The sequence below is a fragment of the Rutilus rutilus genome (genome assembly GCF_951802725.1).
Source record: "Rutilus rutilus genome assembly, chromosome: 5".
NCBI classification, from domain to species: domain Eukaryota; kingdom Metazoa; phylum Chordata; class Actinopteri; order Cypriniformes; family Leuciscidae; genus Rutilus; species Rutilus rutilus.
Window position 1 is genome coordinate 48,749,287 of NC_140213.1, and position 16,601 is coordinate 48,765,887.

At 33.9% G+C, this 16,601-nt stretch overlaps 1 protein-coding gene across 3 annotated transcripts in view; it reads left to right on the forward strand.

Moving 5' to 3' along the window:
- The window catches only part of LOC311290897 (uncharacterized protein), an 88,128-nt gene that overhangs the window by 51,034 nt on the left and 20,493 nt on the right, over nt 1-16,601 (forward strand). The gene's annotated exons all lie outside the window — the stretch shown is intronic.

The following is a 16,601-nucleotide window of genomic DNA, read 5'->3' on the forward strand; positions in this document are numbered from 1 at the left end:
TTTGCATACAATTTATGGAAAATGGAATCGTTTAGAAGCGGAAATGATGCTGATCCATACTCCAGTCGGTAGGGGGCGGTACTGCACATAGACATGTCTGTGGCAATCCATCTGAAAAAAAAAAAAAAGCAGCAACCATAGAATGTAAAAAAATATGGACGTAGTGTCCATGACCATAGATATCATATAAAGGCTAGATGTCTTAAGGCGGAGTCACTTCCGGCATCACCGGCGGCCATCTTACCACAGGGCTCTGTGAATTAAGGTGAGTGATCAGCACGCACATAAATCCTCTTATCTCGCTGAAATCTTGACGGATTTACAAACGGTTTGGTTTCTTACAAACGTCATTAACGTGGCTATAATTCTTTCATATGGAAGTCCATTGTTATAATTATTCATATGTATGCAGTGTCATAGCTACATCTCTGACGTTTATAACAAACCAAACCGTTTGAAAATCGGTAGAAAATTGAGCAAGTTCTGGTTATTTAAAAGTACGTGCACCATGTTATGAGTGAGCGAGCACGCCGTGTGCGGACGTCGACCTCCATTGGCCAGCAGCGCGCACGAGACATCTAGCCTTTATATGATATCTATGTCCATGACCCGTAGGTTTCTGAAGAGCATTTTTGAAGCCTAAAGTGGGCGGAGCCGACCGTCGCCATCTTGGCCATCTTGAACAGCGCTGGTTGTTCTCTTGAACGATGCTCGATGACAACGACGGAATGCTAAGCCGTGGGCTTTGTACCCAAGTAATGGGTGTATTAAATTGTATGAAATAATACCGAAAAAAAGCACAAACACTGCAGAGAAAGCAAGTTCAGCAGCAACATTTGCTGAGGTGAAGTGACGGCTAGTAACAGCAGTCAAACGGCTAGCATTGACATCAGCGACAACCCACCTGTCACTCAAGTGGCCACACCCTTAAATGCAGAAATTTAAATATTAATCAAAAAAATTCACCCCCCTCACAGTTGTTATGAAGGGCAAAATTAGCTGTATAGACCAAAGTGTCAGGGTTGATGCAGGCAGGATGCTGAGACGAGGTTTAAGTAATTCAAAAACAAAGTATTTATTAGAACTGAAATGGTTTCAGATTACAAAATCAAAAGACAAAACTCCAGGAATCAAACATTAACCATACAAAGACAACCATAATCTGACGACGACATACCAAGACTGAGTAAAACACTGGGGTATATATACACAGGCAAACAGGATGATAAACAAGACACAGCTGACACAAATGAACTAATTAAACAGACCGGGGAAAACAGGACTAAACCAAAATCACAAAAGACGGGAAAACGGATCACAGAAACTGAAAACATAGAAACAGATTCATAAAACAGAACTCAAAGACCTCAAAACGTCACACAAAGCCACATAGAGAACCAGGCTGTAAACATGTTTTTTTCTGCTGTAAAGTTGGTAATTTTAACATGGGGGAGATACAGATTTGACTCACTTCTGCAGCCAGCCCAAGCGGCCAGTCAGTGAATTGCAGTTTAACTCACTTCCGTGTTGGTTTCAAGAGAGAGAAGGGGAGGTTGCCGCCTGGCAGCAACCAGCGGCAGTTGAAAAAACACTGTTCTCCTCGCCATCTTACATGATCGGAGCACCTTCTTTGAACAAGCTGATTGCAAGGCAAGTTACATCTCATCCTATAAAAGTTGACTTTTTTCAATATATATGTTATTACTGCTGTTGATATCGTATTACACTTTATCAATGCACTGACTATGAAATTTGCATTTTAGTCCACTTGCTAACTAACTTGCACATGGTTCAAAAGCTAACTTTATCTAATGTTACTTTCCACTACAGCTACATAGTATAACTAATTAAAAGTAACAGGGAAGTGTGTTTTTTATTTATTTATTTTTTTAAGTTTGTATTAATTTCCGTATTTTCTCGAGCATGTGAAGTCATGAACCATGGTTACCCCGTCGGTGTCTGTGCTGTTGGTCTGCTCTTGTTCTGAAGTTTAACGTATGAAGGCAAATAAAGACAGTTATAAACTACTACATTCAGTATATGAGAGTACTATTCTAATAATTCTCTAAAAAAAATTATGCTGGCCTAACAAAAGTATGCATTTTGTTTCTAACTACTAAAACCATCAAGCATCATTTCTTACATCTAAATGGTTGGACAACCTCCTAGACCTTTTATGTATGCTACAAAGATTGTTTTATAATACATAGAAAAATCAATACATCAAATTATGAACAATTAATCTCAGTTTGAATGTTATATGATTCAACATAAAAAGCATAACATTCGTAATACATTAGAATTATATTTTCACAGCCTGATATCATCTTGCAATCAACCATATGTTCTTATAAATTGGATGTAGTTATTTAATTGTTATAAAAAAGTTAGTTAATAAATTATTATTAGTAGTAGTAGCTGTATTTTGACTTGTCTTGTTACAGTAAAATCAAGTATAAATTAAGTTATTTATGTTGATTCTTTAATATTTGGCCTTAACTGATTTTTTTTCTTTTGTCTTTGTCCACAGATATGTGAATGTGGCCATGTAAAGTGTGTGACATTTCATTATCTACCCGGTATGAATTGCTAAAACATTTTAGGCTGAAACATTTCCAATATGGTCGCAAAAGCCGGTATCCCTGTTTATATGCAGATTGCCTATGTACAAGTTGGAACAACCTTTTGAGTCACACAGGAAGTTAACAGGTATTAAAATAAGTTGCTAAATAATTAAGATTATTGTCTGTATATAGTGTATTATAATAGTGTATTAGTTCACCCAAAAATGAAAAAACTGTTACTTACTCACCATCATGTCGTTCTAAACCAGTAAGACTTACGTTTATCTTCGAAACACTACGGAGCCCTGCACGTGACATGCAAGAAAAAAGTAAATCGTGTGCACAATTTTATAATTCATTCCCTCAATTTGATAAATCATGCGCAAGATGAATTTTTTTTCTTGCATATCATGTATCCTTACGTGGCTGTACGTGGCTCCGTACAACACAAATAAAGATCTTTTTAATGAAATCTGAGATGTTTCTGTTCCTCCATTGACAGCTACACAATCACCACTTTGACACTTCAAAAAGTTCATAAAGAGATAATAAAACTAATCCATATGAATTGAACGGTTTAGTCCAAATTTTCTGACGAGACTTGATCCTTTTATATGATGGAACAGATTGAATTTAGGCTTTTTTTTTCACATACAAATATTCATCAACTCACATCAGTTATAGTAAACGGAAGCTCAAGAATTTTTGCATTGATGTGCGAGAACCAGTGAGGTGTTCTAGTGTGTTAAGCAGGTTCAGTTGAGCTTCTGTTTATGTTCGCTGATCAATGCTTATGTGAATAAAAGCCTAAATTGAGGCTCAATTTAGAGCCTCAAAAATGGCTCAATTGTGGCTTATCTTTTCAAATAAAGCGATCATGTCTCTTTAGAAAATTTGGACTAAACTGCTCAATTCATGGAATAGTTTTATGATCTCTTTATGAATTTTTTGAAGCATCAAAGTGGTGATTGCGTAGCTGTCAATGGAGAAAAAAAGTTTTCGGATTTCATCAAAAAAGATCATTTGTGTTCTTAAGATGAACAAAATGAATGATTAATGAATAATTTTCAGTTTTGTGTGAACTATCACTTTAAAATTGAACCTTCCTCAAACTATAAGTTAATAATTAATGACATGTTTTTTTGGGATCTTGTTTGAGAATGAATACATAAACACCAGGCGTGATTGTATCCTGAGGTGCCTAAGTGTCTACCTCAACGAAGACATCGAGACACTTGTCAAAGAATATGTGGTAAGTGTGTGTCGGCCTATTCTTTTCATGTTATAAATTTCTTACGGATATTTACATTGATAGTTATGTTTATTTTCTCATTGGCATCACAGTCTAGCTTTTGCCCTTGTGTGTAGTGCAGCGAAAGATTAAACTTTGCAGCAATCAGTGCAGAGCATGATTGATCATACCAGACAAATGAGACGCTTTTCAACTAGAAATGACCTGGATAAAATGATCCAGTTGGTAGTACAAAGTAAGGAAAATATGAAATCAGAATCATGAAACACTCACATCATTATGCTGATCTCAGATTTGGTGTAGATGGGGAAATTAATACGTTATTCATAGCAAAACAGAAACACGGTACAATTATCATTTCAATTTCATGACTGAATCAATAGGAAAGAAACGGCTTGCTGCAAAATAAAATGGGAAAACTTGGAACACAACTTATTTTCTTTGTTTATCTTCCAGGACTCTGAAAGTGGAGAGGCTGAGTCTCTCATTGCACAGACAACAATGGGCATCTATGTCATTCGAGCGGAGGGCGCTGGTCCTGAAGAAGAACCTTCAGATGTTGGTGTTGGTCTTGAAGGTGTTGAAGTTCTGCAAAACCTGCCAAGTGTCACACTTGGATGTGTGATGCTTTTTGGACTAATTTATGCCCTTAACTTAAACTATCCAAAGGACCTCAAGTGCACATTTAAAGCATTTCAGAAAATCCTGATGGAACTGGATACAACCAAGCTGTTGCCAAAACTTCAGAGACTGAAAATTAAGATGCTTCAGTGATTAATTGACAGATACGCTGATATTTACATATTTCCTCTTGACTTGTTGCACTTTTTCTACTCGTTTGAGTTTTTTTTTTATTTTTTTCTGTACTCCTAACATGTAAACTTGGGTAAAAAGTGTGGTGGTGCAAAACCACTCAACCACTGAGTCTTGTTGCATTTTCTGGTGACCACCACCCTATTTTTCCAAATAATTGCACGTCACAGATTTGTGAAAATGTTTGTGTAATGTTAACAAGTGTTGTCATTGAATCAGATTTGACCTGATTTTTATGTCTACCTCAAGTTTTGCAGTTTTTTTAAGCACAGTTCTTGAGAAAAAGTCCTATGTCTGCAGTCCTTTGCATTTGCATTTATTTGTGCAATGAGGTTGTTTGTGGCAACAAACAAAAAAAACTTTGAAAGTATATTTTTTGTTGAGGTTGCACACAACACAGTGTATGTGAGCACGGGCTGTATTGCTAGCTCGTATTTTTGCTGCCTTTTGAGCTTATTTAAAAATAAAAATGTGAAATGAAGTGTTTATGTTGTATCATGTGATTGGGGAGGGGAAATGGTGATGAGTAAGTTAATATAAATTTTTTAAATATAATTTTAAAATATATTGGGTTTATTAATGCAAATTACGTAAATGCGATGCATTTTAAGTAAATTAGGTTTATTACATAATAATACATAAACCCATTTTTTATTCATTTAAAATAAATTGGATTTATTGAAAATTTTACATAAATCTAATTTTTACTTGTTTCATTTATATAGGACTTACAAATATGTATCACATTAAGTGTATTCATATGTTTACATTAAAAATATCTAATCCAAATGGATGGAAAATGTATATGCAATTAAATTACATAAATCTTATTTATTAGGCCTAAAAAAAATTTTTGATAAGAGGTTTAAAACAAGAGCTTCACAATCCAAAGTTTCAGGCTTGAGTGTCGGAAACGAATTAGAGAAGCTGAGCTGGACACAAATCCTGATGTTCTCTTCAAACTGTAGTCCAGTTTATCCTAATGAAGAAAAGCTATGTGCTCTGCTCTTCAGAACCACTGCGGATCCCATCGGGTGGATGAGATTGCTCAACAGATATAGGAACATCACAACTCAGTGGACTCACAGACAACTTACACCGCATTTACACACAATTTAAAATCTCGCGTGGAGGGGATGAACTCAACACAATCTGTGTCGAGTTTCCAAACCATTTGAAGGAGATCAATGACTCTGCCAAAGACATTGAAGATCTGGGAGCAGGAATACAACGACTCGAAGTAAACCAGGAATAAACACGGGCTACTGAAGATATAAGGTAAAGCATTTAATACAATCATTCTATCAATGCAGCGAAAAATATACAAATGCTTCAAAACATCATAATTAAAAAAAATTACTTAAAAAATGGTGATATCAGACAAAATGTGAGTTTGGTGGTTTGTTTGGTTTCTCTGCTTGTAGCTTCCATCTTAAAACATTCTTTAAAAGTAATTTCACACTGTGCATAACTTTAATCATGGATCAACAAAATGTAGGAAATATGTTATACTGATTTTTTATACAGGTTTCTGTTCATCTGCACATATGAGTAATTCTTCATCTGACAACAGCGGTTCTGTTTTCCTGAGAACTGATTCATGTTTACTCTGTAATAGACATGCGTGATCATGAATATACAGATGTTTTTTATTTTATCTCTTCCACACAGAGATCATGTTTTCATCTGACGGGAGACATCGAAGATCTTAAGATCTGCATCTTTTGACCAGATTTAAAGCAGACCAAATATGAAATTCTTGTGTTTCTCTTCTCTGTCACACTTAAGCCAGACAACTGAGATTAAATCTGTCACACTAGTTTATATGTATCTGCATGGGTGTGTTTATTGAAAATCAATTTCTGGATAAAGCCTGTATTTCTATATAGTTTCTATATATCACTTTCTATATAAACCTTAAATTCTTGCCTACAAAAAAAAATCTTATATATATATATATATATATATATATATATATATATATATATATATATATATATATATATATTATTCTCTTCTTTTTTTCTGTTATTGAGATCATTTTTAAAATAAAACCTAAACTGCTGCGTTTTGATCCTTTGCTCATCATTTATTTCAACCTGACATTTTAATGAACTTTTATTGATGGTTAAATGTCAGAATAAAAAGCTAGAATTGAATAAACTTTAACAAAAGCGTATGTGACCTAATGAAAGTAATGTATAGCCTATTGGAAGACAAACAGGCAGTTTGCATAAAAAAAACCCAACCCAGTCACACTAAATGCGTCTCTATAGCACACATTGTGTTTATCGTGCAAGTTTTACGCGAACATTAGTTTTTACGTGCATAGGATACGCATGAGTAGGTAATGGGTAGGTTTAGTAGTGGTGTGGGGTGCGTGTGTATTACACGCAATAAAGGGCGTATCATATGCACGTAAAACCTCATTCTCGCGTATAAATTGCAAGATAAACACAATGCGTGCTATAGAGACGCATGAACACAAATGTGATTCATTTTGCCCATTTCCTCTTTTTAGTTTTTCCTGATCCCACCCTTCCTCTCTCTGTTATTCCTCTGTCTTCTCTGTTGTCCTGTCTAAACACATCTTTGTATTTGACTACATACACAAAATCTGATTGATTGACACTTTGAGCTTTGTGTTTTGAGGTTTGTTCACTGAGAACTGAGATTCTGTTAGAGTCACGTGACTAAACTATGAGGCGCCACGTAGGATTTAAATCAAACTTCGCTTATCAATACATACATAACACACGTGCATATACACCTATAAATTACTCGCATATACATGTATACTATTGGATGTTCAAAATACATATATGAAATACAAATGCACACTAATATGAAATCCATACCAATACATATTATGTTAGTCATGAATGCGTATACACTTGTGAATAACTTGCATATACATATAAACTTGACGCACGCATACACCTATAAATACTCGCATATACATATAAACTTCCATGCATATAAACCTATAAACACTCGCATATACATATAAACTTCCATGCATATAAACCTATAAACACTCGCATATACATATAAACTTCCATGCATATAGGCTACACCTATAAACACTCGCACATACATATAAACTTTCATGCATATACACCAATAAACACGCACATACATATAAACTTCCATGCATATACACACCTATAAACACTCGCATATACATATAAACTCGATGCGCGCATACACATCCATAAAACACTCGCGCATACATAACGTGGATGTGTGCTTTGTGTATATATGTATATGCGAGTGATTTCATATGTGTATGTGCATGAACTTTTCAGTGCAAACGGAAGGCATTTCAGTGTAAAAGGAAGGCATTTCAGTGTAAAAGTCATTTGTGTCATTTTGATAGTTTGTTTTCCAATTTGAAATGAAATAAGCATAAACGAGAAAACTACGGTGACGCATTGCTGCCACATACATATTATTTTTTCCCCTCAATAATGTCGTAATAACGAGATCTTATGTTGTTTTAACTTCTTTTCTCATAATAACGAGATCTTATGTCGTTTTAACGACTTCTTTTCTCGTAATAACGAGATCTTATGTCGTTAAAACGACATCTTTTTCTCGTAATAACGAGATGTTATGTCGTTAAAACAACATCTGTTTTGCCCTTATAAGGACATGTGCAGTCATGTACAAAATATGCCTTTATCCACATAAAATTGACAGCCTATCGCGCCTTTTTCACACGTTCAAAAAGCTTAAGCAAATATAGCAGCCCCCAATCATGCAAAATTAATCAATGAGGCCCTTTTTTGAAAATATATTTTATATAGGCTAGGCTTTTTTATATTTTATATTTTATATCTAAGTTTTTTTTATATGATATATTATATAGGCCTAATAAGATTTACTTTTGTTAATATGCTATATCTTCATTACCTAGAGATATAATTAAACAAAAAGTTGTCAAAACACATCTAACAGAACATAGCCTAAGTTGTTTATTTTTTACAACATTGTGTTCTTATTTTGTTTAATTAACGAAATGTTAATCTTCGTCTTTATAACAGAAGATATAGCAAATATCATGCAAATATTCAATGGTATTCAATGCAAAACAAAAATGAAAAATACAAGTAGCCAATAAAATAAACAAATTATTGTGGCATTAATTAGCCCATAAACAATATTTATTTTAAAGCCTAAACGAATTTGTTTAAAGAAAAACACCAGCGTTGGGCGTTTATCTGTATAGGCTAGTTTCAGCCGCCCTTTTCAAACTGCCGCAATAAAATGCAACAGAATTTGATTAGTTAAACATGAAGAGGATTATCCGTCTGGCATGGCCGCTCGCTCTAACGTTAACCTAGATAAATGTTTGCTATTATGAAGTGCATATCCGAGTGTTTGAGCGGAGTGTGGAGCGCGCACTATGACATGGATGGAGGCGCCGGTGCCATCACTCGCATTTTCCTATCAACAGTGGAAACAACTTAAAATACTCCATCATTTCTGGTCATACAGAAAATAATAATACATCAGTCGCAACTACTTTTATTTGTGTAAACTCACAACAACAAGAAAACGGTGTGCTTTTGTAAAATAAAATAAAACAAACATGGCGCGCTTTCATGATCTCTGAATTGGAGCGCGCCTCAAAAATGAACTGAAAAACAGTGTATAGACAAGCCTCACAGACATGAGAAATATAACTATAACGTTTAAAAAAAAAAAAATGTCCACCAACGAAAAACAAATCCAATCGAAAGCAAATAAGGTACCATCTGATAATGTAATCCTGTCTGTATGAAAGGCGCATATAGGCTACATTACAGCGGAGATGTATGGAGATACAGTGCAGGCAGCCTACACTGAAAAGACTAGTTCATTAATAAACAATTAAAATGCTTCGTTATTTTTTTCAGATACATTTATTATATCATTAGCCTACTTTTGCCGGCGCTTTGCGGCAAGTTTAATGCTTGCGCTTGAGCGCGGAATATAGGCTATAGCCTACATGCACCCAGCATTGAATATAAGTATGAGTATTTGCTTTCGATTGGATTTGTTTTTCGTTGGTGGACATTAAAAAAAAAAAAAAAAACTTTATAGTTATATTTCTCATGTCTGTGAGGCTTGTCTATACACTGTTTTTCAGTTCATTTTTGAGGCGCGCTCCAATTCAGAGATCATGAAAGCGCGCCCTGTTTGTTTTATTTTATTTTACAAAAGCACACCGTTTTCTTGTTGTTTACACAAATAAAAGTAGTTGCGACTGATGTATTATTATTTTCTGTATGACCAGAAATGATGGAGTATTTTAAGTTGTTTCCACTGTTGATAGGAAAATGCGAGTAATGGCACCGGCGCCTCCATCCATGTCATAGTGCGCGCTCCATACTCTGCACAAACACTCGGATATGCGCTTCATAATAGCAAACATTTATCTAGGTTAACGTTAGAGCGAGCGGCCATGCCAGACGGATAATCCTCTTCATGTTTAACTAATCAAATTCTGTTGCATTTTATTGCGGCAGTTTGAAAAGGGCGGCTGAAACACTTAGCCTATACAGATAAACGCCCAACGCTGGTGTTTTTCTTTAAACAAATTCGTTTAGGCTTTAAAATAAATATTGTTTATGGGCTAATTAATGCCACAATAATTTGTTTATTTTATTGGCTACTTGTATTTTTCATTTTTGTTTTGCATTGAATACCATTGAATATTTGCATTGAATGCATTGAATATTTGCTGTGCACCGCAATGCCATCCTCCCATAGAAAGACACGTTAAGAGCCACCTATTTTCTTTATAATAAAGGGTTTCTATGGAAGGAAAACGCTTAACGTATAATTAAATGCATTGCGTTCATATTCTTTATCACTGAAGCTTTTTCTTTATTATAAGGGTGTATTATTCCATTAAAAAATTACTGTTTATAAGGTGACAATCCGTTATCTTGAAGATTTTTGTATTGTATTGTATCTTCTGTTATAAAGACGAAGATTGACATTTCGTTAATTAAACAAAATAAGAACACAATGTTGTAAAAAATAAACAACTTAGGCTATGTTCTGTTAGATGTGTTTTGACTACTTTTTGTTTAATTATATCTCTAGGTAATGAAGATATAGCATATTAACAAAAATAAATCTTATTAGGCCTATATAATATATCATATTAAAAAAAACTTATATATAAAATATAAAACATCCTAGCCTATATAAAATATATTTTCAAAAAAGGGCCTCATTGATTAATTTTGCATGATTGGGGGCTTCTATATTTGCTTAAGCTTTTTGAACGTGTGATAAAGGCGCAATAGGCTGTCAATTTTATGTGGATAAAGGCATATTTTGTACATGACTACACATGTCCTTATAAGGGCAAAAAAAGATGTTGTTTTAACGACATAACATCTCGTTATTACGAGAAAAAGATGTCGTTTTAACGACATAAGATCTCGTTATTACGAGAAAAAGATGTCGTTTTAACGACATAAGATCTCGTTATTACGACATAAGATCTCGTTATTACGAGAAAAAGATGTCGTTTTAACGACATAAGATCTCGTTATTACGAGAAAAGATGTTGTTAAAACGACATAAGATCTCGTTATTACGACATAAGATCTCGTTAATACGACATAAGATCTCGTTATTACGACATAATTGGGAGGAAAAAATAATATGTATGTGGCAGCAATGCGTCACCGTATAAATGAATGACTACTAGTCTAGAAAAATCCTTTAGTCTATGGCAACTCTAATCAATAGCCTACAGTTAATATTTGACATTATTTCATTAGTAATTAGTATCCAGCTCTTCACATTTAATTAGTTGAGCTATCATAATTAATGAACTAATAAAATAATAAAAGAAAATTTTAATTAAGATACTAACCATATATTTCTATATAGCATTGCTTATTCCACCACACAAAGGACTGTTTATAAGGTGACATCCGTTATACATGTGAAGATTGTAGGCTGTATCTTGAAGATTTTTGTATGTATTGTATTGTATCTTCTGTTATAAAGACGACATTTCGTTAATTAAACAAAATAAGAACACAATGTTGTAAAATTTTCTGTTTTGTGTTTTGACTACTTTTTGGTTAATTATATCTCTAGGTAATGAATGAAGATATAGCCTATTAACAAATATAAATCTTATATATAATATATTAGCCTATATATAAAAAAAACGTATAGGCCTACACTGTAAAAAAAAAACCCGTAAAAAAACGGTAATTTTCTGGCAGCTGGGGCGCCAGAAAATTCCTGTTAAAAAACGGACAAATACTGTAAAAAAAATGGTCTTTCTTCCCGTTGTTTTTACGGAAAAAAACTGTATATTTAACATTGGATTTCAGTAATATGATATAATGTTAATTTACCATCCTATTGAAGTATTAATATCTGTTTTTTACACTGATAACCACCAATCACAGCAGTGATGAGAGTCACATGATCAATCAAAGCTCAACATAAGCAGTTCTTCCACAAGAGAGTTAATACTAATATATATAGAAGCTGCACAGTGTCATTCACACAAACATTAAACACCATCATGGTAACACATGAAATTTTAAAAATGCAATAAACATTAATTTAACAACATTAAATGTAACATAAACCCCTAATGTACATAACTGATTAGAAAAAACGAAGAAAACTATGAAGAAACAAACATAGTTATTTCAACAAAAATACATCAAATGTGAAGTGTCACAGGGAATTGTGGGAATGTCAATTTACGGTTTTTCACTGTAAATGATACAATGAGTTGTTTTTTCACTTTCAAAAACTGTAAATTTAACGGTATGTTACAGTAAAATTACATTAAATGTACCGTTAGATCTATCACAGTTATTTACCGTATATAGTACGGAAACTTTCTGTTAACCAATTAACAGTTTTTCACTGTAGCATTTTTACAGTCTTTTACCGTTAAAATTACGATAATTTTTTACAGTGTATTTAATATATTTTCCAAAAAGGGCCTCATTGATTAATTTTGCATGATTGGGGGCTGCTATATTTGCTTAAGCTTTTTGAACGTGTGATAAAGGCGCAATAGGCTGTCAATTTTATGTAGATAAAGGCATATTTTGTACATGACTACACATCCTTATAAGGGCAAAACAAGATGTCGTTTTAACGACATAACATCTCGTTATTACGAGAAAAAGATGTCGTTTTGACGACATAAGATCTCGTTATTACGAGAAAAAGATGTCGTTTTAACGACATAAGATCTCGTTATTACGAGAAAAAGATGTCGTTTTAACGACATAAGATCTCGTTATTACGAGAAAAAGATGTCGTTTTAACGACATAAGATCTCGTTATGACGAGAAAAGATGTCGTTAAAACGACATAAGATCTCGTTATTACGAGAAAAGATGTCGTTAAAACGACATAAGATCTCGTTATTACGACATAATTGATAGGAAAAAATAATATGTATGTGGCAGCAATGCGTCACCGTAGAAAACGGCCCCTTTATTCGTTTTTTTTTCGTAAAAAAAAAAAAAAAAAAAAAGCCTAAAGCCTCTTACGTTGTTTGAAGAATTCGACATTTGCTCGCAATGTTTTTCTTACAAAAAACCTCATCATTTTGCAGGACAATTGTCTATTACAGTATACAACACAGAAGGGTAACAATAAATCTGTGGTGATATACAACACGCTTTAAGAAAAGTTTATTTCCATCACACTGTAAAGTGTTTTTAGATATTAGCCTACATATAGATTACATATACCAAAGATTTTACATATAAACTGGGTCAGCATACTGGTAATTACAGTTAGTACCATGGGAAGTAGGGGTGCTGAGCGTGACCCCTGGCGTGGAGCCCATGAAGAAATATGGTTGGGGATAAAAGTTCACACAAACAAAACCAAAAAACTGTGGTGTTTAGCCTATACATATTAAGTGTGTTTTTTTTTTTTTTTTTTCAGTATTATAAAATACCCATATTATAACAAATAAATAAAATATATTTGGAAATTGCGCTTTAAAACGAAGGCTCAGTTTGTGGTTCACAATTATTTGATTAAAAACAACAAAAACAATAAAACAAAGACAAAGTCACTTATATTAAACACTTTTATATTTATTTTTTTGTTAACAGAAGAAGTTATCTTGCACCTTTAATTGCCTTCGCTATCGTCCTGTCAATCATCTGTCTCATTCTCGCGGGTCGCGAATATGATTACAGTTTTATTAAAAATGTATTTCACCATCATCGGTACCCACCCTCAGCCGATTGGCATTACAGTATTTGCAATCACCATCCCGTGGCAAAACGGAGCGTCTAAAAGAAAAGTTCTGACAGCTGACTGAACATTGGTCAGTGAGCCTCTCCCGCTCGGCGCTGTCAAGCGCAGCTTCACCACACAGATTTAACTTCGCACAGCTAAATAAAACAGGCTGGTGACAGACTAATAATTAATATTTCTGATGTAAAGATTTCTGTGAAACGCGTAAAGTTGCACAGAAGAAAGCCCAATAGGACCTGCCCTGTACAGTTTAAGAATCTGTAGCCATAGTAGAGGACTATTATTTTGTAGAACAGACCCGAGCGACAACTGATGACGTCACATGCTCAGACTTGCTAGACCAATCGGCGGAAGGGGGCGTGTCAGGCCGCCCACATGTGGAAAACGAATTTTGAAGTAATTTATTTGTATTTTGCCTGTGAACTAAAAATCAAGCCGACTTCTCGGTTTTTTTTTGTTTTTTTTCGAAAAAAAATGTATAAAGGGGCCGTTTTCTCGTTTATGCTTATTTCATTTCAAATTGGAAAACAAACTATCAAAATGACACAAATGACTTTTACACTGAAATGCCTTCCGGTTACACTGAAATGCCTTCCTTTTACACTGAAATGCCTTCCGGTTACACTGAAATGCCTTCTGTTTGCACTGAAAAGTTCATGCACATACACATATGAAATCACTCGCATATACATACACAAAGCACACATCCACGTTATGCTATCTCTTCAGGGAAAACATAATCCTATATTTAAAACCTTCCACGCACGCTAGCATGACTCAACTTAGTGTATTTACTAGTTGCCATATACTATAGCCTAGAGAAAGAAAGAAAAAATGCACCTAAGTAAAAAAATAAAAATAAAAATCTTTGGAAGATATCAGATAACATTTATTTAGCGTTTATTTAAAATGAGACGAGCTGATATTATTTTAATCTTATATCTGTTATTTCACAGTTGAGATAGTTGTTTAATGCTGATCTAACCAGCAGAAGACACTCGCAGGGTTTAAATCCCAGTTGTTAAAGCGGGGCATGTTGTCACACTGCTTTACAATGAGCCCCTATTAGAACTATGATATTCTATTCTACACTTTTATGAATTCTATTGAGAAACCATTAGAAAAGATGAATAAAGACTAAGAGTCAGAAATTATTAATTATTATTATATGTTTTGAACTATGCTGTATAGCTGTGTTTCGCAGTGTTTGTTGTCAAACTCAAAAATGACATTATTTTGAATTAATAAAAATGCCATTAGGCCTATTTTATCTGAAAAAAGTTGATGTATTTTATTGAGAAAATATTTTAGTTTGTCTTGTATATATATCATAGACTGTAAACAATATATATATATATATATATATATATATATATATATATATATATTTTTTTTTTTTTTTTTTTTTTTTTATTAAATCAGAAAACATTTTAATCTGTAATATGGTCATGTTACAATGAACCCCACCTATGGGGCATTTTGTCACATTTCACTATATTCCCTTCTTTCAGGATAAATCAAGAAAAAAAGTATACACCATATTAATGAAACAAAACCACATAATTGTATTAGACGTGTGAAATTAATGTGAGAAAAAAATAAATACTCTGAACCCCAAGTGAATAAACACAAACTGAGAAAGTCACAAAGTGTCAGGTTGTGCCCGCTCTCCTCTTCCTCCTAGAGGTCATAAAACACAAAGGAACCTATACTTGAAATAATAATTTGACAGCTTTAACTAAATTCTCCACAATTTGGTTACATTTATGCAAGTTCAACTGAGTTCAACTGAGAGTTAACGGAAGCAACATAAAGGGCTTCATTTTATTTATCATCAGATAATTTGAAGATCAAATACATCAGCACTGTAATATAATCTGGCAGCGGCTTTGCACTAAGTTTAAAAAGGCGACAGATTTTATTTACACTAAGAGAAAATAGTGATAGATTGATCCGTGCATCTCTAGTAACATCTAGAGGGGGGTGGGATGGTTTATTCATTTAAACCAATGATAAATTGTCATAATAGTCATAAAATAGTCAATCAGACAAATGTGAGTTAAGTGTAGCTTGTAGTAAGTGTAGATTTCTGTTTGTTGCTTCCCTTTTAAAAGTCTTCAAGTGTCTTTTAACGTGCGAGTAACCGGCCACATTTGCCAGAGCTACAGTAAATATGCATTAACAAAGATGAAGTTAAACCAAACGCTCATTCAAGAACACTAATACTAAAACAAAGAGTTCAGTCCTGTAGACCGTATGCGCCAGAGACACAGGTGCGCCGCCATCTTTAGAATATTGTCTTTGAACTTCCGTTTTAGCGGTAGTTCAGTATATCTCTATGGCATCGCTGTGGAAGAGAAATTAGCTGGTGAAGTGGATTTACTTATTGTAGAGTTAACGAAAGTTATCACGAGCATTGTGATGTTTAAAACAGATGTCTTAACATATGTCAGACCGGGAAGATTTTAAAATGGGCAGTTCATTCATAAATTCTTAAAGGGGTCATATAATGGTACATGCACTTTTACAAGTTGATTGTTCTGAAATGTGTGTTGGCAGTGCCTGTACACAACCATCATAAAATGATAAAAATCCATCCAGTGTTTTTTTTTTTTATCTTCTTATATGTTTTCCCCTCTCTCAAATCAAGCCGTTCGACTGTGTGAGGTCACAAAATCGACGCCCCTCCCACGATTGTTGATTGACAG